General features: G+C 46.4%; 1 long non-coding RNA gene across 1 annotated transcript in view; it reads left to right on the top strand.

Moving 5' to 3' along the window:
- Positions 1-22718, top strand: part of LOC147121249 (uncharacterized) — a 263348-nt gene extending 240630 nt beyond the window's left edge. Inside the window, exon 4 of the long non-coding RNA XR_015077519.1 lies at positions 19418-22718. This is a non-coding gene — a long non-coding RNA (uncharacterized LOC147121249). The remainder of the gene's footprint in view (positions 1-19417) is intronic.
- The last annotated feature ends 1766 nt before the right edge of the window (positions 22719-24484 follow it).

The following is a 24484-nucleotide window of genomic DNA, read 5'->3' as shown; positions in this document are numbered from 1 at the left end:
GTCGTAAATCAGTGGAATTCTCTGCCCCAGAGAGCTGTGGAGACTGGGTCATTGAATATATTTAAGGTGGAGATAGACAGATTTTTGATCAATAAGGGAGTGATGGGTTATGGGGAGCGGGCAGGGAAATGGAGCTGAGCCCAAGATCAGATCAGCCATGATCTCATTAAATGGCGGAGCAGGCTCGAGGGGCCAAATGGCCTTCTCCTGTTCCTATTTCTTATGTTCTTAGAAGTGCAGTGTTTGTTGTAAAACTGCCATATTAGGGGGGTTGGGGAGGGGAGGTGCGGGTAATTGCTCTAGCCACTATGTGTAGCAACATGTAAACACCTTCTTGTTAAACAGAATTATGATGTTGCCACTGCGGCTATTTTTCCCCAACAGTGGCATTTTACCAAAATACCCACATGAAGAGGGAGAGCTTTGTCAGACTCCATATGAATTATAATAGCAGGAATGAACGGCTGGGCAAAGCAGCTCATCAGGCTTCATAGTGTGCTATCGTTGTGAAGCGCTGGGTCAAGACTCCATATTGCGCTATCATTGTGTTAGTGGTGGGAGTCAACTGCTACGACAGGAAAATTCTTCAAACTCCATACTGCGCTATCATTGAGTTGTGCATCATTTTTTTTCTCTGTGTAAATTCAAATTCATATTCTCAGCTCTAAAATATGATCAAAGGAGATGCATTTCCAGGAATTGCGCCAAGATCAAAGATCTCTGAACTGCTCAGTAAGGTTTCTGTATATCACTCTTGTGAATAATGAGTTTCCTTCTTTGATATTTCAAATTTCTTAAAGTTTCCATGCTCAGCAAATCTGACCACATTGTTATTATATTCACCCTGCTTTCTTGCAATTGGTCACTGCATCAGTCTCAGATTGTGCGTCACAAAAGCTTTGGAATGGTGCCAGTTAAAACAGTAGCTGTGATGCTGCTGAGAAACAAAGGCATTTGGCGGGGAGGGCTGCAGAGCCTTATCAAAACAGACTGGCTCTTTGACGCAGTTAATACTGAAACCTGCAGATGTGCTGCATGACATTTTATAGCCAGGGCAGGCCTTGCTGCTATTCCACAGGCTAGAATCAGCTTATGCAATGCACTTCTTTTCTCCTCCAAGAGAAACATCTTCCAGAGCTTGTTTTTCCCCTGGTTTCTTTTTCCCTCTTGAAATTTTTTTCCTCAACCGCTCCTGAAGGCACTGACGTTTGCTGAGATATTGCTGGCAGGCAAATTGACTGTGGGGACCATTGCAATCAAATCTGATCTTGTTTTCAATTGATAACAATTAGAAGCAGGGGCCTGGCTGATTTTTTTCTCTCCTAGCCCAGGGACACTGTAGCTAACTGTAATGTCCTAACCACCACCAACAACAATCTCATCGAAGACCAGGAATCAAAGCAGGGATCTTCCTAATCTGTATAGTGGTCATTAAAAAAAAAATCTGCAACATTTACATTCTTGAACAAACTACAGTATCTAAAAGCTTTTATTTATCATAAAAATAACAGGCAAGTCAAATGCATGACTCTAATTGTAAAAAATAACTATTATGTCCGTGTATGATTAAGACACAGACAGCAGGAGTTGAACAAAACAAGTCTTTACTGAAAGGAGTCAATCGGGAAACTGAAACTACAGAGGCTTACTAGCGCCTTTTATACAGGGGTGGTCACTGCCGGTACTGCAGTCTGAGACCAGTTATTCTCTTAAAGGTACATACACAACAATTCCTCCCCTTTTAGATAAACAGTACATACATTCATTTAACAACTAAATGATAACTAATTACAATCACAATTACGGTTGCTAGATACATTGGTTGAGTTTAAGAAATTATAAGTTCAGTCTTTGAGGAGGCTTCCTGACTCTGTCTGGATAACGCCTCTTTGGGGTATCAGGTTCTTCTGGCAAGGTTGAGTCGGGATCAATGTCGTTGTTTGGTTCATCTGCTTCCAATATCACCGATTCTGCAGTAGCTGCAATTGGTACGTCGATTTCATTGCCAGGTGTATCAGATCGTGGTGTGGAGTTGACGTTTTCCAGTGACTCTAGAATCTGGTCAGCATGGCGTCTTACAATGCTCTCTCCCACGTCTACGGTATACATGAGAGGTCCTTGCCGTGTACAAATCGTTCCTGGCTGCCATTTCTCAGTGCGGTAGTCCCGGGCCAAAACTGGTTGACCTATCTTAAAACTCCTGGTCGGTCTGTCATTCATATTCTGAAACTGCCTGTTCTCCACATCTCTTCGGACGTTTGGCTTAACCAAATCCAAGCGGCATCGTAGTCTTCGATTGAAGAACATCATGGCTGGAGTTTGGTTGGTAACCGCATGTGTCGCATTCCTGTAGGCAAACAAGAAGTTGTCCACCTTGTGTTGTAGGGGTATATCTTCATTACACATTGCCTTGATAGCCTTCTTGAATGTTTGAACAAACCTCTCAGCCAATCCATTAGTGGCTGGATGATATGGGGCAGATGTGTAATGCTTAACACCATTGTTCTTTAAGCACCTCCGGAACTCTTCAGACACAAACTGTGGTCCATTGTCAGAGCAAATCTGTTCAGGCAGCCCATTCCTGGCGAATATGGTTCGTAAAACTGTGATAGTTTTTTCTGTGGTGGTTGAGGACATTTTTATTACCTCTGGCCACTTTGAATGTGCATCCACCGCAATTAAAAACATCGAGTCCATGAAGGGACCAGCAAAATCAATGTGCACCCTTTGCCATGGAGATGAGGGCCACTCCCATGGATGTAGAGGAGCTTGTGGTGGGGCGTTTTGGACCTTCTGGCATCCTGCACAGCTCTTGGTCATCTCTTCGATTTCTCTATCGATTCCCGGCCACCACACAAACGCTCTGGCTAAGTTCTTCATTTTTACCCCTCCCAGATGACCCTCATGAAGCTCATTGAGCACTCTATCCATCAACTTAGGTGGAATTACTACTCTGGATCCACACATCAAGGTTCCTCTGCACACTGACAGTTGTTCTCTTCTCGGCGAGAATGCTGGCAGCAGTGGTTCGCCATGTGCTGGCCATCCCTTCACCGTTAAATCATAGACCCGTGATAGTGTCGGGTCATTTCGTGTTTCCTTTTCCATGTTTGCATTCGTCACAGGGAGATATTCAACTATGGTCGAGTGGAATATCTCCATTGGATCCCCTGCAAGGTCTTCTTCCACCGTCGGCAACGGTAGGCGCGACAATACATCAGCATTCCCATGCTGTTTAGTTCCTTTGTACTCGATGTTATATTGGTGTGCCCCTAGGAAAAGGGACCACCTCTGCAGCCGTTGCGCTGTCATTATCGGTACGCCCTTCTGAGGGTTGAAAATGGAGACAAGAGGTTGATGATCGGTTAGTAGAGTAAATTTTTGACCGTGCAGGTAGTGATTGAACTTCTTCACCCCCCACACTAGGCTGAGGGCCTCTCTGTCAATCTGGGCATAGTTACGTTCGGCAGAAGTTAACGAGCGTGACGCAAAAGCTATCGGCCTCTCTAAACCATCAAGGAATTTATGTGACAGTGCAGCCCCAATACCGTAGGGAGACGCATCACACGCCAGTCTGATCGGCAGTGCTGGGTTGTAGTGAGCCAATACTTCTCTTGAAGTGATTAAGTCCTTACTCTCCTGAAAGGCCCGCTTACAGTCATTGCTCCATTTCGATGCTACTCCCGTTCGTAGTAGAGCGTTCAGTGGGTGCAGAATTGTCGACAAATTCGGCAAAAACTTATGGTAGTAATTCACCAATCCGAGGAATGACCTCAGTTGCGACACATTTTCAGGCGCGGGGGCCTTAACAACCGCTTCAATTTTGTCAGGGGACTTATGTAACCCATCTTCATCAATCACGTGGCCACAATACGATATCTGTTTCTTAAAAAACTCGCACTTGGGGCGGTTGGCTCGTAGCCCATGTTCCCGTAGTCTAGTGAGCACCTGTTCTAGGTTGTTAAGGTGTTCACTGTCATCTTCACCTGTCACAAGGATGTCGTCCAAGTAACACTGAGTCCCCGGAATCCCTTGCAGGACTTGTTCCATCGCTCTTTGCCATATCGCCAGAGCCAATGCTACTCCGAATACCAATCGATGATACTGGTAAAGACCTTTGTGAGTGTTTATCGTGAGATATTTCCTAGAGGATTCTTCAACCTCCATCTGCAAATATGCTTGTGCTAGGTCAATTTTTGTAAAACGCTTCCCTCCAGATAGTGAGGCGAAGATGTCTTCTATCCTTGGAAGAGGATATTGTACTGTGTGAAGGACTGGGTTCACCGTCACCTTGAAGTCCCCACAGATGCGAACCTTCCTTGGCTCCTCAGACTTATTGCTTAACGTTTTCTTCATGACAGGAACGATGGGTGTTGCCCACTCGCTCCAGTCGACCTTAGACAACACGCCTGCCTTCTCCAGATTCTCCAGCTCTGCCTCGACGGCTGGGCGAATTGCATATGGTACCGGTCTTGCTTTGAAAAACTTGGGAATTGCATTCTCTTCTATTTTTATCGAGGCGGTTACGCCTTTAAGAGTGCCCAGTTCTTGTTGAAATACCTCTTTGGCGTTAGCTAAGATTGTTGACAATCGTCCAGGAGTGACGTCTTCATCTTTTTTACCATCCACCGTCATTGCATGAATGGAGTGCCAATTTAAGCTTATCTTCCTGATCCATTCACATCCCAATAATGGTGGTCCACCATTTGGCAGTATGTAGAGATACAATTTCCGTATTTTCTTGCCGTTGTATTCGACAGGCACCCTTATTTTTCCTCTGGGGTATACTTTTTGCCCCGTGTACGTCGTCAAGACGATGGATGTCTCTCTCAAGGGTATGTGTGAGAATAGCCGCTCGTAGTCTCGTTGATTCATGACGGTTAGCGCTGATCCTGTATCCAATTCCATTTTAACTTGGGACCCTGCTATCGTGAGGGTGACCCAAATGGTTCGGTGATCCTCTTTTGCGATTACATTGTGAAGTTTGAGACAGCTTAGTCTCTTGTTCCCGGATTCACTATCGCTCATCTGGTCTTCGGAACTACTGTCCGTCATCTTTTGTATTTTCTTGTACGGTTCCTTAGTAGCCTTTGTGTTGTCGCTGGTCTTCTTCCCAGACCTGCAAACTCGTGCAATGTGTCCCATCTTTCCACATTGCCTGCATATTTTGTCCTTGGACCAGCAGTCCTTCTGGTCATGGTTAGTTCTGCCGCAGCGATAACATTTTGCAAATCCCCGTGTCATTTCGTGGGTGCCATATTCCTGTGGCTTTTGTTGTATTTCCGCAGCTCCCCTGGCTGCTGCTTCGTACGATACTGCCACGCTGAAAGCCTTATCTAGCGTCAGCTCTTTCTCTGAGAGTAACCTCTTCTGGGTTCCTTCACTCAGGAGTCCACAGACAAATTTGTCCCATAGGGTATCTGCCAGTCCTGCTCCGAACTGGCAGTGCTTTGATAGCTTGCGTAGTTCCATAAGGTACTCAGCATTGCTCTCATCTTTATGCTGAGTTCTCCTGTGGAATTTAAATCTTTCTGCTATCAACAGCGGTGCAGGGTTTAGGTGTTCCTGTAGGACAGCAACAGTTTCGTTAAAACTCTTCGCCTTCAGTTTGGCTGGAGTAATCAGGTCCCGCAATAGGCCGTACGTTCTAGCGCCCATTAGGTTTAGTAGTACCGATGCCTTTTTCTCATCGGCTATTTCGTTTGCCTCGCAATATACCTCGACTCTTTCCACATACGTGGTCCAGTCCTCTATTGTATTATCAAAGGCAGTGATACAGCCAGTCTTCGGCATCTTGAAAATCTAAAATGGCGCCTCCCGCGCTTTGCCTTCTTCCCCCGATTTAACAAAATGGTGCCTCCCGCGCTTTGCCTTCTTCCCCGCTGATTAAGATGGTGCCTCCCGCGCTTTGCCTTCTTCCCCGCTGTTGCTAGCGCTGCTTTCCGTGGTTTCCGTTGTAACCTGCAGCTCCTCGCGGTTTCCTGCGCATTTAATATTTCTTTTTTTTATTATTTTCCCGTCGTGGAACAACCCTGTGGGACTCTTGCCTCCCTCTTCTCGGGTCTGTACGCAGCCCGGCTTCGTAGCACCGGCCGCGCCCAGTGTACTCCACCCTCTCTCTCTCCTCTTCCCGACAACGCTGCTCGGCCCCGTTGCAAGCCACCCGCTCGAGTTCACGACCGCCGCAGCCCAGGAAGGATCAGTGTACTACCTGCCACCAGCCCGATTAGCTGAAGCACCGTCGACAGGAACCCAGCCCCACTTTTGACAGCTTCTCCAGCAATCTTCAACTCCGCTAACTCAGGGGCGGATGCCCATGGTCGACGCCCGTTTCTACTGCTTCTTTCTTCCTTCTGGCCTCAACCTCTGCTCACTTTGCTTCAGGAATGGATCCCAGGAGGTGGTGCAGACTGTAGGTAAGTTCGTATCTGCTCATCGCCAGTATTATGTCCGTGTATGATTGAGACACGGACAGCAGGAGTTGAACAAAACAAGTCTTTACTGATTGAAGTCAATCGGGAAACTGAAACTACAGAGGCTTACTAGCGCCTTTTATACAGGGGTGGTCACTGCCGGTACTGCAGTCTGAGACCAGTTATTCTCTTAAAGGTACATACACAACAATAACCTGAAAGGTGCATTGTTTTTGTGAAAGAAGCATTTGGCCAACCTTCAGGGGATGGAGAATCACAAATCATAGAAATGACAGCAGAGGAAGAGCCTCATTTTCACTTTAGGTGACAGTGAATTGGCAACCTGTTTTACACCTCTCCCATTTTTATTTTCATTGACTTCAATTCGCAATCAACCATTTTACACTAACACGCAAAGTCCAAATTACCCCCATTGTGCCTGTCTCAGTGCTAACTGTTCTTATCCCATTGGCACATATCCCATAGGAACCGGAAAATAGCAGAAATGAGGTCAGAGGCCAGAGAGATATAAACAGTAGTAAAATTCAAAATATTCCAAAAGTTGCAGGAGACAGATTGAGGAAAATGGCAAAAGTGACGAAGGAGGTATTAAATTGTATGTGCATCAATATCCGTAGTGTAACTAATAAGGTTGGTGAGCTGCAGGCACAAATTGCTACATGGGGTTATGACATGGTTGCATTAACAGAGACATGGCTCAAACAATGGACTCCTAATATTCCTGGTTACCAAGTATTCAGGGATGATACAGAAGGAAAAAGAGGGGCCGAGGCAGTATTGATTAATGATGTTATAGTTCTAAATAGAAAGGATATACTAGATGGTTCTAGGACTGAATCTATTTGACTTGAGTTGAGGAACAGTGGGGGGGGGAGTTGTTACATTGTTGGGAGTTTTTTTATAGAGCTCCAAACAGTGAGAAGGGGCTAGGTGAGCAAATTTGTCGGCAAATTTCAAAGGCGTGTAACAAAAATACAGTAGTAATATTAGGAGACTTTAATTACCCTATTATAGACTGGGAAAAACATAGTGCTAAGGGGAGGGATGGAGAGGAATTTCTGATATGTGCACCGGAGAACTTTCTCAATTAATATGTCTCCAGTCCAACAAGGAAGGAAGCAGTGTTGGATTTGGTTCTGGGAAATAAATTAGGACAAGTGGAGTGTGTTACAGTAGGAGATCATCTAGCTAACAGTGACCACAACATAATTCGGTTTAAAGTAATTATGGAAAGAGACCAGAAAATATTAAAGGTAAAAATGCTCAACTGGGGAAGAGCTAATTTCAGTGAGTTAAGAAGGGACTAGCACATAGAGATTGGAAAAGGCGAGTGCAGGGTAAAGCAGTAATGGAGCAATGGAGGGCATTCAGGGAACAGACAGTTCAGGTACAAACTAGGCATATTCCTTTGAAGGGAAAAGGTAGAGCATCCAAAGCTAATGTACCCTGGATGATAAGGAAATAAAAGTTAAAATAAAACAGAAAAAGGAGGCTTATGACAAATGTCAGGAGAAAGTCAGTTAATAAACAGGAAGATTATGGAAAGTACAGGCGGGAATTGAAAAAGTTAATACAGGTGGCAAAGAGAGGTTACAAGAAAAGATTAGCAGGCAACATTAAATTGAACCCTAAAACATTTTAAAAACATATAGAGGGAAAAATTCGGTTGATTTGCGCCTCCCGTTAGCGCCCTAAGAGGGCACTAACAGGGCGCAAAGCAACTAGCGCCTGGGCGTGGCGCCGCTAAAGAATCCCATGAAATTCAGCGTGAGGTTAGCGGCGGGAGTAACCGTTAGCACCCCGCAGCGCTGCGCCGCCGGCGATGACATCATCGCCGTGCGCAGCACCCCGTTCACGCCCCAGCCGCAATCTTCGGTAGCGCCCCCTGACTAACCGCCGAATGCTATGTCCGACTGGGTCAGAGGGGCCTACCTGCGGCCGGGGCAGCGCAAATTAAAGGGAAGGTGCCGGGCCGCCATTTTTGTTGTTGGCTGGCTGCCAGCACCTGCCCGCTTTGCCGTCCGCGGCCTTCTGTGAAGCCCCCCCTGCGGAGTGCCGGCTGCAGTCCATGAGCCTGACACTTCTCTTGAGTGCAAAGTCAGCGCCCCAAAGGGGCCGCAACCCAATTTTTCCATAAAGTGTAAGCGGTTAGCTAGGAAAAAAGTTGGGCCTATTAAGAACCCAAAGGGAAATGTTCATGTAGCGGCAGAAGACTGGCAAAAATATTAAGAACATAACAAATAGGAGCAGGAGTAGGCCATTCAGCCCCTCGAGCTTGTTCCGCCATTCAATAAGATCATGGCTGATCTGTTCTTGGCCTCAACTCCAGTTTTCTGCCTGTTCCCCATAACCCTTGACTCCCCTGCAGTTCAAAAATCTGTCTATCTCAGCCTTGAATATATTCAATGACTCCGCCTTCTCAGCTCTCTGGGGTAGAGAATTCCAAAGATTCACGACCCTCTGAGAGAAGAAATTCCTCCTCATTTCCGTCTTAAATGGGCGACCCCTTATTCTGAAACTATGCCCCCTAATTCTAGATTCCCCCACGAGGGGAGACATCCTCTCAGCATCTACCTTGTCAAGCCCCCTTAGAATCTTATGGCCTAGAAATTCAGTTGTTAGCGCCAGCCGCTAGCGCCTTAGGAGGAGGAGAAGTGGGGCGCTAAGCGGCTAGGGCATGGTGCGATCTGCGCCTCTCGCAAACTTCACTCAAGATTTCGCGGTGGCGCAAAACCGCAGCTTCCGCTCAGCTGCGCGTGCAGATCGTGACGTCATTTCATGGTGCAACGCCCTTGGTGCGCCCCGAACCGGAACTTCAGTGGCGCCGCCCTTCTGTGCGCCTGGCGCCCCCAACGACTGGTAGAGGGGAACGGTTCCCAGTCGCTGTGGGGCGCAGGGGGCACTCTTTAAAGGGGACTCCTCCTGCATTATAAGTGGCAGCCATTTTGTGCCAATCCTTCTGTGTGAGAGATGGATATTTGGAGAGAGACAAAGGGAGAGAGCTTTCTGCTTTGACTCAGCGCTCGCACAGGTACTTCTGGCTTCAGGCCAGAGCTTTGCACTTAGATTTAACTTTCAGTGCCATAGCCTTGAGCCGCCACATATAATGGTGGCTGCAATGGGTGGAAACGTTGGCTTTCTGCATTGCATTCAAAGGGCTCAGAGACGCCATGAGAGAGTGCCAGTCATGGCCAGATGGAGAAGGGCCAACAGGCCTCGGCACAGGAGGCCTTACCCACCCAGGGTACACCGCCAGCAGTTCTCATATCTGAACATGTCTGAGGAGCAGTGTGTTCGGAGGCTGCGATTCAGAAGGGAGGTGGTCACTGCCACCTGCTTCGCAGAGATCTGCAGCCACAGCTGAGGAGCAGGATGTCTCTGTCAGTGGCAGTGAAGGTGACGGCGGCTCTCAACTTCTATGCCACCGGCTCCTTCCAATCTGCTACTGGGGACATTGCCAACATCTCCCAGTTCGCGGTACATTGTTGCATCCGCCAGGTGTCTAATGCCCTTTTCAGAAGGAGACGTCAGTACATCTCCTTCCCCATGACCCTGGACAAGCAGCAAGAGCGTGCAATGGGATTTGGAAGAATAGCGGGCTTCCCCATGGTCCAGGGCGCCATTGACTGCACGCATGTGGCTTTGTGGGCACCTCTAGAGAATGCCAAGGATTACCGCAACCGGAAGGGCTACCATTCGCTCAACGTCCAGTTGGTGTGTGACCACAGGCAGCTCATACTAGCTGTCAATGCCCACTTTCCAGGCAGCAGCCACGATGCCTTCATCCTGCGCCAGACTTCTGTGGCAGACATTTTCGAAGCCCCGGCTCACCCAGGAGGATGGCTTCTCGGGGACAAGGACTATCCTTTGTGCACCTGGCTGATGACCCCGCTCCGTGCGCCCAGCACACCTGCTGAAGAGCGATACAATGACAGCCATCAAGCTACCAGGAACATCATTGAGCACACAATCGGTGTACTCAAGCAACGGTTCCGCTATCTGGACCGTTCCGGAGGAGCCCTACACTACTCGTCTGAGCGACTCTCCCATTTCGTTGTAGTGTGCTGCATGCTGCACAACCTGGCTATCCTCAGGACTCAGCCACTGCCAGCAGACATTGGAGGACCACCAGAGGAGGAGGAGGAGGAGGAGCACCAAGACGGGAGGGAGGCACAAAGTGCAAGGGCCGTCTGTCGGCGGCTTATTGCAACTCGGTTCTAGGCCCCCTCTCAGGGAATGGCTTGTGCCAATGAAAGAACATGAATGGAGCCGCTCCGCAAACCCTCAGCCGGTCAAGGCAACAAATAGTTCAAAGTGCAAACATGGACAATGTGAATAAAGAAACATTTTTATTGTGCAAACTCTGTGCCCTTTCCGCATGACAAACTAATTCGGATAAACCCCCCAAAAAACAGTCAGAGACATAACTGGCTCTCACAACCTTCAGAAAATGAAAAAAACAGTTAAACAAAAATGACCATGATCCTCGGCCTTCATATAAAAAACAAACACCACATTCCCGGCCCTCATATAAAAAACAAACACAACAGTCTCGGCCTTCATATATAAACACAACATTTGGCCACACCTTCTACTTTTTCCCCTGCGAGGGTGATCCGCCTCGCTTCCGCGAATGGCCCCTTGCCGCCCTGCGGCTCCTCAATGGGACCCCAGTGGCTGCAGCAAGGCTGGGGGAAGGCTGCTGAGGGTCAGATGGTGAGACGGCAGATGCCCTTGGGGGACGGCCTGGACCAGCTCTGGGCCTGGAGAGCCCGGCTGCTGACTGCTCCAACTCTGCTTGGGCGGCAGCAGTCTGTCCTATGGGTGGTGGCAGCTGCAGTGGAAGAGTGACAGTTTTGGCTGCAGGAATGCTGCCAACCTGACAGAGCACAGGCACTCCCTGGTCGACTGATACACTGGCACTCGCACGGGCCAGCACTGCAGCATGCGCAGCAACCTGCTGAAGCACAGACTGCTGGGCTGCTGCGGCGCGGCGAGGGCCCCGGCAATGCCTGGCCGATCCAGCAAGGGTGGCAGAAGTTAGTGCCCGTGTGGCCCTGATCTGTGTCTGCATCAGAACAGCCAGTGAATGCACGGCACGACTGAGCACTTGGCTGGAAGCCGCCTGTGCTGCCGCAAAGTCCTGCAGACTCCTGGCCTGTGCTGCCCCGAATTCCTGAACACTCCTTGCCAATGACTATATGGAGTCAGGCATCCTTGCCACTGCAGCCATGAGCTCAGTGTGCCTGCGCTCAGCCTGGGCGCCCATTTCACCAAGGAGCCGCACCTCCTCTGTGCACACCGTAGCAGGACTGGAGGCCGCACTCACCCTCCAGGGAGAAGGCCGCCGAGCTTCCCCACCCCTCCCGCGTTGCTGCAGCCCGCTGGGCCCCGGAGCTTCACTCTCCTCAGACCCATCCCCCCTGCTCCCCTCCAGGGAAGACGTGTCCCCATCATGGCCATGGGCTGCCTCGGCTGAGGGTGGCACTGATGGACCGGCTTCCTCTTCCTCCTCCTCGAATTCAGAATCACTGACAGTGCCAGCTTGAGGGCCCGCCTCCTCACCTGGCGATTCATCATCTGAAAGCAGGGAGGCACAAGAGTTGCTTTAGAGTGAGGACAGGTCGGCAGCGAGGGAGGCATGAGTGCTGCTATGCACTGCATTGGTTCGATAGTGGCAAAGGATGCTGGTGTGAGGCACAAGTGGAAAGAGAGAGGTCAAAAAGGTGGTGACCTTACCATTGCTGTCCAGAACAGGGTCGGCATCTCCACTGGCGACGGGGCCAATCAGCTGGCCTGCCATAATGCGCTCCACACGCTGCTCCAGGTCGCTGAGCTCTTTCAGGTCAGGACGGCCTCCCCCAGTCCATAGCTGCTGCCTGCGATTGTGGGCCAGCTTGCCCTGCAAGAGAAAGGGCGGCCTCTAAGTACAGTGTCAAGCCCTCATCTTGCCTGCACTGCCTCCCATGGTGGAATAGCCCTGACAGCATCAAGCCCTCATCTTGCCTGCACTGCCTCCCATGGTGGAATAGCCCTGACAGTGTCAAGCCCTCATCTTGCCTGCACTGCCTCCCATGGTAGAATAGCCCTGACAGTGTCAAGCCCTCATCTTGCCTGCACTGCCTCCCATGGTGGAATAGTCCTGACTGTGTAAAGTGCTGAATGTGCAAGTGCTTTTCATGAGAGTCCCATAGCTCTTGGATGAGGGCTGGGCATTGGGGCTTTCAGGTCCCTTTGGCCAGAAACTGAGGTGCACATGCAGGGATGAACAGAATAGTGGAAAGGGTACTCACCCTGACAACCTGAGTGAGGTCGTTGAACTTTTTCCTGCATTGAAGTGCAGTCCTGGCAACCATGCTGTTGCTGGTTACCCTGTTTGCCACCTTCCTCCAGGCTTTTCGGTACTCGCTGGGAAGCAGCCTCCTCCCACTGTCAGGGAAGAGGACAGGTCGCCTGCGCTCTACTGCGCCAACCAGTAGCCTCAGGGCACCGTCGCTGAAGCGCTCTGCTCGCTCCCTAGCCTTCTCCATGGTCCTGGGCGTAGAACTGATGAGCCTGCAATGGTCAGGCCTTGCTTCAGGGCTGCAGTGTGCAGGGCGTGGCAGCCAAACAAGTCGACCTTCCCCCTTTAAGAGCTGACCGGCACCAGCGTGTCTGCCTTCATTCAGAAACTCGCCGCACCTGCGCTGCGCCCGCCCTCGGTGTTAGCGTCTCGGCTCGCCGGCTTAGCGCCTTATGATAGTTGTGCATCGCCTGCTTTAGCACAGCAGCAACCTCTTGGGGCGATGCAACTCAATTTCGGCGAAGGTGGCGCTAAGTTGCGCCGGGCGCTAAATTTAGCGAACGCCCAGCTGTAGCGCCCCAAACGTGGCGATACTGAATTTCTAGGCCTATATGTTTCAATAGGATTACCTCTCATTCTTCTAAACTACAATGAGTATAGGCCCAACCTGCTCTACCTTTCTTCATAAGACAACCCCTTCATCCCAGGAATCAACCTAGTGAACCTTCTCTGAACTGCCTCCAATCCAAGTATATCCCTCCTTAAATAAGGAGACCAAAACTGTACGCAGTACTCTAGGTGTGGTCTCACCAATGTCCTGTACAGTTGTAGCAAGACTACCTACTTTTATACTCCATCCCCCTTGCAATAAAGGCCAATATTCCACTTGCCTTTCTAATTACTTGCTGTACCTGCATTCTAACTTTTTGTGTTTCATGTATGAGGACACCCAAATCCCTCCGTATCGCAGCATTCTGTAGTCTCTCTCCATTTAAATAATATTTTGCTTTTTTATTCTTCCTACCAAAGTGGATAACCTCACATTTTCCCACATTATACTCCATCTGCCAAACTTTTGCCCACTCACTTAAACTATCTATATCGCTTTGCAGACTTTGTGTACTTCTCACAACTTGCTTTCCCACCTATCTTTGTATCGTCAGCAAATTTGGCAACAGTATACTCGGTCCCTTCATCCAAGTCATTAATATAGATTATAAATAGTTGAAGTCCCAGCACTGATCCCTGTTGCACCCCACTAGTTACTGATTGCCAACCTGAAACTGACCCATTTATCCCGACTCTCTGTTTTCTGTTAGTTAGCCAATCCTCTATCCAATCTACAGGAGACTTTGGTTTATCCGGAGGTTGTACGTCCGGAAACCTTGATCTACCAGCAGAAATCAGGAGCCGTTTTGTTAGGTTTTTTTTCTTCTCGTGGCTTTTTTTCTTCTCGTGGCTTTTTTTTCCAACAGTCAGGCTCTGGAAAGTCTCTCTGAAGCTGTTGCTAAGCTGCAGAGATGCTTCCAAGGTACAGGCCGACTGTTTAGAAGCTGTTGCTAAGCAACAGTGTTTGTTGTCAGATACGGAGATGAAAACCTCCGTATGCTTCAACATTAACGCTGGTATGTCTCGCAGTTTTGATAGATCGGCAACAGCTTGGTCCCGTCGGTGCCGGATATAACAAAGTTTCCTGTAATATATTACCCCGAACAGAGATGGGAGAATTTATAATGGGGAATGAGGAAATGACAGAGAAATAAAATAAATACTTTGTTTCTGTCTTCATGGAGGAAGACACAAAAAACCTCCCAGAAATACAAGAAAACCAAGGGTGTGGCGAGAATGAGGAACTTCAAGAAATTATTATTAGTGAAAAAACAGTACAAGCAAAATTAATGGGACTAAAAGTCGATAAATCTCAAGGACCGGATGACCTACATCCTAGGCTTTTGAAAGAGTTGGCCATTGGGATAGTGGGCGCATTGGTTGTCATCTTCCAAAATTCTATAGATTCCGGAATGGTTCCTGCAGATTGGAGGATAGCAAATGTAACCCCACTATTTAAGAAAGGAGGGAGAGAGAAAACGGGAAAGTACAGACCTGTTAGCCTCACATCAGTAGCTGGGAAAATGCTGGAATCTGTTATAAAGGATGCAATAACAGGGCACTTAGAAACTAATAGTAAGATTGGGCAGAGTCAGCATGGATTTATGAAAGGGAAATCCTGTTTGACAAACCTATTGGAGTTCTTTGAGGATGTAACTAGTGGAGTAGACAAAGGGGAACCGGTAGATGTGGTGTATCTGGATTTTCAGAAGGCCTTTGACAAGGTCCCACATAAGAGGTTGGTGAACAAAATTAGGGCACATGGAAATGGGGGTAATATACTAGCATGGATTGAGAATTGGTTAACAGACAGAAAACAAAGAGTAGGGATAAATGGGTCTTTTTCAGGATGGCAGGCTGTGACTAATGGGGTACCGCAAGGATCGGTACCTGGGCCCTAGCTATTCACAATCTATATCAATGATTTGGATGAGGGGACTAAATGTAACATTTCCAAATTTACTGATGATACATAGAAAACATAGAAGATAGGAGCAGGAGTAGGCCATTCGGCCCCTCGAGCCTGCTCCACCATTCAATGCGATCATGGCTGATCATCCAAATTTAGTACCCAGTCCCTGCTTTCTCCCCATACCCCTTGATCCCTTTAGCCTTAAGAAATATATCCAACTCCTTCTTGAATATATTTAATGAACTGACCTCCACCGCCTTCTGTGGTAGAGAGTTCCACAGGTTCACCACTCATTGGGTGAAGAAATTCCTCCTCATTTCTGTCCTAAATGGCCTACCCTTTATCCTTAGACTGTGTCCCCTGGTTCTGGACTCCAAAGCTAGATGCCAGTGTCAGTTGTGAAGAGGGTGTGAAGAGGCTTCAAGGGGATCTCGACAGGCTCAGTGAGTGGGCGAGAACATGGCAGATGGAATATAATGTGGATAAATGTGAAGTTATCCACTGTGGTAGAAAAAACAGAAAGGCAGAGTATTTCCTAAATGGTGAAAGATTGGGGAATGCAGATGCTCAAAGAGACCTAGGTGTCCTTGTACATGAGTCACTGAAAGTGAATGTGCAGGTGCAGCAAGCCATTAGGAAGGCAAATGGTATGCTGACCTTCATTACAAGAGGATTTGAATACAGGAGTAAAGAAGTCTTACTCCAATTATATAGGGCCTTGGTGAGACCACACCTAGAGTACTGTGTACAATTTTGGTCTCCTTACCTAAGGAAGGATATACTTGCCATAGAGGGAGTGCAACGAAGGTTCACGAGATTGATTCCTGGGATGGCGGGACTGTCGTATGAGAAGAGATTGAGTAAACTAGGACTGTGTTCTCTTGAATTCAGAAGAATGAGAGGGGATCTCATTGAAGCATACAAAATTATTACAGGGCTTGATAGGATAGATGCTGGGAGAATGTTTCCCTTGGCTGGGAGTCTAGAACCAGGGGCCACAGCCTCAGGATAAAGGGTAGGCCATTCAGGACTGAGATGAGAAGACATTTCTTCACACAGAGGGTGATGAATCTTTGGAATTCTCTACCCCAGAGGGCTGTGAAGGCTCAGTCATTGGGTGTATTCAAAACAGAAGTCGATAGATTTCTGACCAGTAAAGGCATCAAGGGATATGGCGATAGGGCTGGTGAATGGAGTTGAGGCAGAAGATCAGCCATGATCTCATTGAATGGCGGAGCAGGCTCGAAGGGCCGAATGACCTACTCCTGCTCCTATTTCTTATGTTCTTATGTTCTTAACACCATGAGCTCTTATCTTATGCAGTGACCTCTTATGTGGCACCTTATCGAATGCCTTCTGGAAATCCAAATACACTACATCTACTGGTTCCCCTTTATCCACCCTGCTCGTTACATCCTCAAAGAACTCTAGTAAACTTGTCAAACACGATTTCCCTTTCATAAAACCATGTTGACTCTGCTTGATTGTCTTATAATTTTCTAAATGTCCTGCTACTACTTCCTTAATAATGGATTACAGCCTTTTCCCAATAACAGATGTTAGGCTAACTGGCCTATAGTTTCCTGCTTTATGTCTCCCTCCTTTCTTGAAAAGGGACGTTACATTTGTGGTTTTCCAATCTGCTGGGACCATTCAAGAATACATGGAATTTTGGCAGATTGCAACCATTGCATACACTATCTCTGCAGCCACTTCTATTAAGATCCTAGGATGCAGGCCATCAAGCCCAGGGGACTTGTCAGCCTTTAGTCCCATTAGTTTGCCAAGTACTTTTTCTCTAGTGATAGTGATTGTTTTAAGTACTTCCCTCCCTTTTTCCCTTTGATTATCTATTATTATTGGGATGCTTTTAGTGTCTTCTACCGTGAAGACCGATACAAAATATTTGTTCAAACTCTCTACCATTTCCCTGTTTCCCGTTATTAATTCCCCTGTCTCATCCTCTAAGGGCCAACGTTTACTTCAGCTACTCTCTTCCTTTTTATATAACTATAGAAGCTCTTACTGTCTTTTTTAAATATTTCTTGCTAGTTTATTCTCATAATCTATCTTCTCCCTCTTTATTATTTTTTTTTGCTGGTTTCTAAAAATGTCCCAATCCTCTGGCCTACCACTAATCTTTGCAACATTGTGTGCCTTTTCTTTCAATTTAATACCATCCTTAGCTTCCTTAGTTAGCCACGAATGGTTCATCCTTCTCGTAGTCTTTCCTTCTCACTGGAACCTTTGCTGAGAGTTATGAAATATCTCTTTAAATGTCTGCCACTGCTTTTCTACCGTCTTACCCTTTAACCTATTTTCCCAGTGCACTTTAGCCAACTCTGTCTTCGTACCTTTGTAATTGCCTTTATTTAAGATAAAGACACTAGTTTCAGACCCAAGTTTCTCACCCTCAAACTGAATGTGAAATTCTAATTCTATCATGCGATTTGACTTTCAATAGTTTACCATTGAGAATTCTGCTTATGCCACCAGTGTGATATAAAATATCAAAAGAAACTGTTGCTCTGTTAGATTATCATAATCAGTTAAACTTAATCTGGGTAATTGTAAATGCTCAAGGTGATTTGATACCTCCCATGTCTTTGTCCAGGGAAATTCTGAAAACTATTCAATAAAGAGATGTGCTGTGTTTGTGAACCTTAAATGACTGCTTCCGTTGATGACTCCTGGAAACTAGCTACCAAATTAAGTCAATGAATTGTGTTTGTTGTTTAGAAATGAGTCTGTGTATAACAAAGCAGTCCCAGTGATCACACCTGAAATGCAAAGTAAGGAATAACAAATGTTTATTCAGTTGCTTGAAGCTCACACAGGTAGTAAAAGCTGAGTTCATTGCACTAATGAGCTTTCCTCAGCCAAGGAATAAACCAATCTTATGCCTTAAAAGTACACTACAATCATTGTATCTCAGAATGTTGCTTAAATTGTGCCATTATTATATTGCATTGCCACGTGTCTGACAATATTATGATGATTGACTTTCGGAAGTTAGCACCAATACTTAAGTATGTGTACTTTTTAATTAAAGAAACATTGTCTTCCTGAAAGAGTGATTTTTGTTTGGAGCAAGGTTATCCCACCTGTATCTATACTTACCCCTTTACATATCCTCTTTGATGACTGCACTAATTATTGATCAATGAGCTTCTTGCAAATCATGAATGAATGTTACCGGTGCACACCCTGATTGATAAGAATCATGGAATCACAGGCAGGCTTGTATATAGCAAAAACAGATTTACTTCAAATACTTTAATACAAAATACCCCTCGCACTATGCAGTTTATTGTGTGTTTTATGAATTCTTCTCCAAAGTAAGTTGATGCAGTGTCTTTTAAGAGAGTTAGAAATGATAAGACTATAGAGTGATATAGTAAGCAGTCTGAAGGCCATGTACCACACTGTTAAATATTGTCTCTTCATTAATTTGAGTATAATGGACTTCTTTGATTGCCAGATAGGACTGAGGCAAGGATGTATACTATTTTTGTATAAGTGATTTAGACAATGAATGGAATATTGAGCATGCTCATTCTCTAAAGCTCCAGCATTAAGCATTCATACTCTTGTTAGGTATAGGTGACCTGGTTTTGTTCATGCATACTAAAGCTGATTTCAGAACTATAGATCTGTCTTTCTTTCATTTATTCATTTTTAATGTTGGTTGGCTGAATTTTTGCCCATGAAGTTGAGGAATGTCAACTCTGGGCTGCCAAATATAAACACCAAGCACCCCTATGTCAGAGACAGAGTAAAGATCTCTCTGCTTCAACAATACCCAATCTAAGAGCGCCTTTACATGTACCCATGTTACATTCCTGTTGCCCATGCCCACTGCAATCCTAGCTCTGCCCTTGCTTCCCATCATTGTAGGATGGTTGTAAAGCCAAGTCCCAGAAATAAACCATCACCTTTATCACTGAGCTGGTCAATACTCTTGTTGAATAAGCTTAAAGGGGCACTGCATTCATGAAAACATATTTGGTATATTTTGTTTTAATTTGGAGAGGAAGAGCCAGAAGGACATTATACTAATTGTATCATAATGATTTCATGTATAATTGATGTGATAATAATACCTATCAACTTGATTGGTCAAATATGTGTGTATTTACATAGAAAATGCTTCTGCATTTTATTCTGTTTTTGTTTCAGATTTCCAGTATTTGCAGTTCTTTGCTTTTTAATGTGCCTGTGAAGAAGTTTGTTTTTTATAGTTGTAAACCAAATTGGGTGGGGGTAGGGGGGATTGGAGAATAATATAGTAATAACTAAGATCACTTAAGAGTAGAAAATAGTTCCAATGAAGTTACTAGTAAGGATAAAGGTTCGTATGCTCCAGGAGAAAGGCAGGTCTGACGCCTGTACTTAGCAGATTTGCACAGTTGCACTGTGCAATTCAACATTTTATTCTATTACCCTTACACTAGTATCAAGTGAAAGTAGTAATAACATTTACTAACCTAGGTTGTAGAGACGCTAAAATTTGAGGGAAAAGTGCCTCTGTCCATTATATTTATCCCTCAAGCTAAGTCACATGCCACTTTGACTTTCCCCATCACATAAATATATTGCACAGAGGAATTTCCCCCCTCCCAAATGTTTTAATGCTACTATTGGAAAGAAAGAGAAAAGATGAATGAAGGAGAAAAAGAAACGGGGGAGAGATGATAGGAAAGAAAAGTGTAACAGAACAAAGGAAATAATAAAAGAAAAAACAAAGAAAAACCGAGCACAGAATAAGGAAAGAAATTGGGCCCGAATTTGCTGGGAAGATAACGGTGTGTTTAATAGCGTTTGCCGTTATTAATGTGTAAATCATCCAGCAATGTGTGGTGAGGAAGAGATACCCTGTGAATTGTGAATTGCCACAATTTGCTGGACGAAAACGGCAGCTAGCCGTCAACATCACCGTGTGATTCAAGAATTGGCTGCATTTGCACCTGAATTACCAATTAAACTTGCCGCAGAACGTATGGGCTGCTACTTAACAGCACAAGTACACTTTTAATGGTGAGATTTAACACAGACGCACAGAATCATACAATGATACAACAACAACAACTTGCACTTATATAGTGCTTTTAACGTAGTAAAACATCCCAAGGCGCTTCACAGGAGTATTATAAAACAAAAAATTTGACACCGAGCCACATAAGGAGAAATTAGGGTAGGTGACCAAAAGCTTGGTCAAAGAGGTAGGTTTTAAGGAGTGTCTTAAAGGAGGAAAAAGAGTTAGAGAGACAAAGAGGTTTAGGGAGGGAGTGCCAGAGCTTGGGGCCCAGGCAGCTGCAGGCAAGGCCACCAATGGTGGAGCGATTATAATCAGGGATGCTCAAGAGGGCAGAATTAGAGGATCACAGATATCTCAGGGGTTTGTGGGGCTGAAGGAGATTACTGAGATAGGGAGGGGCGAGGCCATGCAGGGATTTGAAAACAAGGATGAGAATTTTTAAATCGAGGCATTGCTTAACCAGGAGCCAATATAGGTCAGCAAGCACAGGGGTGCTGGGTGAACGGAACTTGGTGCGAGTTAGGACACGGGCAGCTGAGTTTTGGATGACCTGTAGGGTAGAATGTGGGAGGCCAGCCAGGAGTGCGTTGCAATAGTCAAGTCTAGAGGTAACAAAGGCATGAATGAGGGTTTCAGCAGCAGATGAGCTGAGGCGGGGCGGAGACGGGCAATGTTACAGAGGTGGAAATAGGTGGTCTTAGTTGTGCTGTGGATATGTGTTCTGAAGCTCATTTCAGGGTCAAATAGGACACCAAGGTTGCAAACAGTGTGGTTCAGCCTCAGACAGATGTTAGGGAATGGAGTTTTTGGCAGGGACCGAAAACAATGGCTTCGGTCTTCCCAATATTTAATTGAAGAAAATTTCTGCTCATCCAGAACTGGATGTCAGTCTGACATGTTAGAGACTGTGGAGGGGTCGAGAGAAGTGGTAGTGAGGTAGAGCTGGGTGTCATCAGCATACATGTGGAAACTGACACCGTTTTTGAATGATGTCGCCAAGGGGCAACATGTAGGTCAGAAATAGGAAGGGGCCAAGGAAAGATCCTTGCAGGACACCAGAGGTAACGATGCGGGAGCAGGAAGAGAAGCCGCTGCAGGTCATAGAGTCATAACGGCACAGAAGGAGGTCATTCTGTAGGATTCGCAAAATTGGACTTTATATTAATAAGGGTCAAATGGCAGAAGAGGCCATGATTTTAAAGACTGTTTTAAAAGAAGCCCAGAAAAAGGGGCATACAAAATGGCCGCCATACCATGTGACCAACTTATTGGGACACTTTAAAATGGTTCCTGCGCAACCTCAGACAGATTTGTGGATTCAACCCACAGTAAGTTCTGGAAGCTGTTCCTGAGAGAACGAAACCAGACCCACAGGTATGCATATGGATTAGATGCAGATCTAGTCAAGATCGGCCTGGAGACAGAGGCCATGAAAATGTTGCCCCAGACAAAAGGGGACAATTTCATATTCATGAGAACAGCACCCAGGACTAGATAACGAGATCAGCAGGACATTCAAAACAATGGAGGTAATTCCGAACCAGAGATGGGCCTGTTACCAGCCGTTTAAGACATTTTAAAATATAATAACTACCCCACTGTGCTCCCAGCCCGCCAAAAATAAAACAAAGACTAACCTGATTTTGGGCGGGAAGTGAAGCCTCTGGAAGAAAGGTATATCTGGAGAGACTTTTTGGGCAGTGAACACGCTGGCAGCTGGAGGGGAAGCAGGCTTGAGCTTGAACACAGACACGCCAGGTTGGAGAGCTGGAAACACGCAGCTTGAATCCGGACACCCAGAAGAAGGAGCAGTCAATTGCAGGAGGAAGAAGAAAGCCAACACCGAAAAGGCCGTCTCGAAACCAGCGTTCCGCCCCGGGGAAGCACATCGGGAGATCATCGACCGTCCCCGGGCCGTTGCCGGAAAAAGAGGCCATCGACCCAGCTTGGGAGAAGAAACAAAATAATAAAGGTCCCAAGCGAAGAAACCTTCCAGCCACCCCGGCTCGGGAGAAGAGAAAGGAAACTGAAGAAGCGATGGGAGCCAGCCCAAGGCTCCTCTAACCAGGGTCGAGCCGCCGATCCTCGACCCCGCCGACGTCCAGGCCCGCCGGTGTCCAGCCGCCCCCGACCCCCACCTCAGGAGGGGTGGCGCAGCTCGCAGGAGCCCCACGATCCACGTGGAGACGAGACGCCTGAAAGGATCAAACACAGACTCGATTTCAAAACCTTGCACTTCCTAGTGGGATTGGTGAGCATGTTTCTGGCCCTTCACAATCAGATCTAGATAGGTTTAATAAGGAGGTGGATTTAAGGGTAAAATTAACATGAGTTGTTGTCCCTCGATGTTCCGTGTGTTTCCTTATTTCATGATGATCTTTGTAGAGTATAAGATGCCTGTATTTGCTTTAGTTAGTACTGTGTCGTTATGATTTGTTTGTGTGTTTTTCCCTCCCATGTATTCCCTTATCTGCTTGCATTTGATTTGATATTTTTCCTTATGCAATAAAATTTCATTTTGTTTCATCAAACTTGGTCTACAAGAGTTTTCTCTACATTGTAGTTCCTGCCCCAAAGTCCAGAGTATAGAATCTAAGGGGCGAGTGGGTCGAACCACTCAAGGTTTACTGTGCAAGAGAGAGAGGCCTCTGGAGAGAGAAACCTCAGGGAAACCTCTCGAGGACGAAACCCCTTACAATTCGGCCCATCGAGTCTGTGCCGGCTCTCTGTAGAGTAATCCAGTCAGTCCCATACCCCCGCTCTATTCCCATAGCCCTGCAAGTTTATTTCCCTCAGGTGCCTATCCAGTCTCCCCTTGAAAACATTGAGTGTCTCCGCTTCCACCACTTCCATCGGCAGCGAGTTCCAGGTCCTCACCACTCGCTGCGTAAAAAAGCTTTTCCTCACATCACCCCTGTATCTCTTGCCCAAAACCTTAAATCTGTGTCCCCTAATCCTTGTACCATCAACTAGTGGGAACCTTTCCCCATCTAGTCTATCCAAACCTGTCATAATCTTGTACACCTCTATCAAATTACCCCTGAACCTCCTTTGCTCCAACGAAAACAAATCCAGCTTCTCCAACCTGTCCTTGTAGCTAAGATCCCCCATCCCCGGAACCATTCTGGTAAATCTCCTCTGCAACCTCTCAAGAATCTGCACATCCTTCCTAAAATGTGATGACCAGAACTGGATGCAATACTCCAGTTGTGGCCTAACCAGTGCTTTATAAAGGTTCAGCATAACTTCTCTACTTTTGTACTCAATACCTCTACTTATGAAGCCCAAGATCCCATATGCTTTGCTAACCGCTCTTTCAATATGTCCCGCCACCTTCAGGGACCTATGCACATTAACTCCCAGGTCCCTCTGACCCTGCACACTCTTTAAAACTGTGCCATTAAGTGTATATTGCCTCTCCCTGTTCCTTCTAGCAAAATGCATCACCTCACACTTCTCTGTACTAAATTCCCTCTGCCACTTGTCTGCCCATTCTGCTAGCCTTTCTATGTCCTGTTGCAGTTGATTGGTATCATCCCCACCGTTTGCCAAACCCCCAAGTTTGGTGTCATCGGCAAATTTAGAAATTCTACTCTGTATTCCAATATCCAGGTCATTTATATATATCTCAAAAAAAGCAGTGGCCCCATCACTGACCCTTGGGAAACACCACTGTCTACCATCCTCCAGTCTGAAAAATAGCCATTTACCAGAACTTGCTGTTTTCTGTCCTTAAGCCAATTCCTTATCCAAGCTGCCACCGACCCACCTATTCCATGAGCCTCAATTTTGTTAACCAGCCTTCTATGTGGTACTTTGTCAAACATCTTCCTAAAATCCATGTAGACAACATCCATTACATTCTTTACATCAATCCTCCCTGTTACTTCAACAAAAAAATTCAATTAGATTAGTCAAACATGATCTGCCTTTTACAAATCAGTGTTGGCTCTCCTTAATTAGCTTAAACCTCTCCAAGTGCCCATTAATTTTTTTCCTCGATTATTGTTTCTAAAACTTTACCCACCACTGATGTTAAACTGATCGGCCTGTAGTTACTAGGATTGTCCTTATACCCTTTCTTGAACAATGGTGTCACATTTGCCACTTTCCAATCCTCACGCACCTCCCCCGCACCTAGGGAAGATTGGAAAATTGTGGCAAGCCCTTCTGCTATCTCTTCCCCCAATTCCCTTAGCAACCTGGGA

This window comes from Somniosus microcephalus, chromosome 3 (genome assembly GCF_052327205.1).
Source record: "Somniosus microcephalus isolate GS21.2 chromosome 3, FLI_Smic_1.0, whole genome shotgun sequence".
Classification (NCBI taxonomy): Eukaryota; Metazoa; Chordata; class Chondrichthyes; order Squaliformes; family Somniosidae; genus Somniosus; species Somniosus microcephalus.
The sequence above is the reverse complement of the archived record's forward strand: the minus strand, read 5'-3'. Positions and strand labels throughout refer to the sequence as shown.